The sequence below is a fragment of the Arachis ipaensis genome, chromosome B09 (assembly GCF_000816755.2).
Source record: "Arachis ipaensis cultivar K30076 chromosome B09, Araip1.1, whole genome shotgun sequence".
Taxonomy (NCBI): Eukaryota; Viridiplantae; Streptophyta; class Magnoliopsida; order Fabales; family Fabaceae; genus Arachis; species Arachis ipaensis.
Window position 1 is genome coordinate 107,961,880 of NC_029793.2, and position 2,545 is coordinate 107,964,424.

The window sequence follows — 2,545 nt, forward strand, 5'->3', positions numbered from 1 at the left end:
GTTTCAACTGCTACAATTAAGAGATCTTTTTTAACTATTAATATTGTAAAAGATAACTTAGAAACAAAATAAAAGATGAATTTCTTGCTAATTGTCTTTTAATTATATTGAAAAGAAAATTATTGAAAATTTTGACACAAATTCTATTATCGGTGAATTTTATGATACGAAGAATCGACTACTTCGTTAGTAAAAAAAAAGTATACACATATTTTTTTTACTTTAAAATATATTCTTTATCCGTATATTTTTATAATACATCTTATATTATATAATTTTTTACATAATTTTTAATATTATATGTGTTATTGGCCCCCCCATAATATCATTTCTAGGTCCGTTCATGCACTGTATGAACTTATATTAAAAGTGAAGCTATATTTAGTGAATTAATATTATATAATAATAAACCTTTAATTTTCATGTTTAATTATTAATTTAATTACCCAAAACTTTTCCAAAAAGAAGCAAAATATGCTGGCGCCGATGCAGAAAACTGTTCAAAGTAGTGCACCTTAGGAATTGAATATTGACAAAAGCAAACACAGACAAAGTCTGAAAGTGATGCACTTTCAAGTCATGCCAAGGGTAATACTGAAACTGTAAAATAAAATATTGGTTCACTAAGATTAATAGATTTTCTCATCGATCGATAAGATTTTTTTCTCAACAAAAAATTGTTTTTCACTGCCACTAATGTCTGGATGTTATATATCTATTGATTGATGGGAGCAACTTATTCTCAAAGGCATCTAACTGACATTGGGGAGAAAAAAAAGTGCTGCCATAATTAAGATTTCATCAGATTTTTTTTAATTATTATTTCTAATAATTTGATTAATTTCATTGGATATTTCACTATTTATTGTGCCATTTTATCTTCATGACCAATCCTCGTTTTAAAACGTTGCTTTTATAGTTTTATTAACTATTTGATATCTTTTTCTAGTAATTTATTCTAGAAATTCTATATAGTAATTAATGTAAGTAATCTTAGTGAGAAATCAAAATAAAAATTTGAATTAAAGTTACATATAATCGGAATGAAAAATTATGAGTGCAATTAAAGAATTAATTTTTTTCAATTCATATCAATCAATATATTTTTTTAGGTATTTCTGCTTTATTGTTTATAAAAAAAATTTGAATCTTAAGTATTAAATTTTAATTTTTAAATTATAAATTTTAATCCTAAATTCTAAATATTCTGAAAAAAAAAAGAATTAAAAAAATTATTCTTCAATAAAATAGTTGACTAATGTCAACTACTTAAAAGTTAGTTTTTTTTTTTTTATATTTTTTTAAAAAATATTTCCAAGGCCATGTGTAAGTATTTATTTATTCTTTAAGAAAAAATGAATAAAAAAAAATTTTGCAGACGCTTCAGAAGAAAATTGTTTTCCAAAGCGTGTGGAGATAAAAGCGTAAAGCCCTTTTCATATGGAGAGATTCTTGTGGCTAATGATAGGAAGTGAAAGGAGAAAAAAAGCATATTATTTAACGTTTCATTGTGCCTAAAAGCCATCTAGTTCAAATCAAAAAAGGGAAATTCGTTTGAGTAATACATTTCTATAGTTTTATTATTCTTACCACTAATAACAAGTATATGGTACCCCTGACCCCAGAAAATGACTAGCACAAAAATATGTAGAGTAAAAAATTTGTTACTATTATTAGAAGGAACCTTCTTTATAACTTATAAGCTCTATGTATTTTAATACTTATAGGCATGCATGTACATGCATAATTTTCTTAGAAACTGCGTCCCCTTTTGTATTTATCGATGCACACTTTGCTTAGTGAGGTAAAAATGTATATTAGATATTGAAATCTACACTCTACAATATAATTGTTGGTTTCTATACCATAAAATACTTTTAGTTATGCTCATTCATTCATAACGAAACTATATAGACATAATTTACCGAAAAGAGTTATAGATGCATGTCCTTCTTATTATGCAATGTTCATGGTATTTTTGTGATATTAAATTGTTATTTGCCAAGGGAACTTTAATTTCAGACCTGCCCTGAAGATTTTTTCTCCCCCCTTTGACTCTCTATCTTTGCTAAGATTATTGCATTAAATTTGGATATTTAGAAGGGTAAGAGGCTTGTCTATATTTTGCGTTTTTGTGCTTTGTTTTTGATTTTCCTAATAACCAAAATATATAAGAACAACAAAATATGATTATGATAAGATTCTTAAATCAATCACCTTTCATTTTCTTTGCTAACCTTGTTGGGCATGTCTCAATTTCTTTATTTTGAGCCTAGCTGCCTAACCAGATTCCTTATGCATAAATTTTTTTTTTCTTTTTATTTTTGTGTTAGGTTCTGGTGATAAATCAATTGCTGGGATATGTAGGGATTATGTGTAGTTGGAATTTATAAACAGAAGGGCCCATTTGTACTAAAATAAAAGGAAACTTCCCAAGATATCACCTGTCTTGCTTTTAATTGATGATGATACTGATCTTGATGAGAATCAACTGTGAAAAAATGAATTGGGCAATTTAATTTCTGTCCTTATTTCTGATATTTTC

At 26.3% G+C, this 2,545-nt stretch overlaps 1 long non-coding RNA gene across 1 annotated transcript; it reads left to right on the top strand.

Annotated features, from left to right (window-relative positions):
* Positions 1,503–2,466, top strand: LOC110267014. Its single transcript, XR_002354296.1, has 2 exons — positions 1,503–1,804; positions 2,334–2,466. It is a non-coding gene; the product is annotated as an uncharacterized LOC110267014 (long non-coding RNA).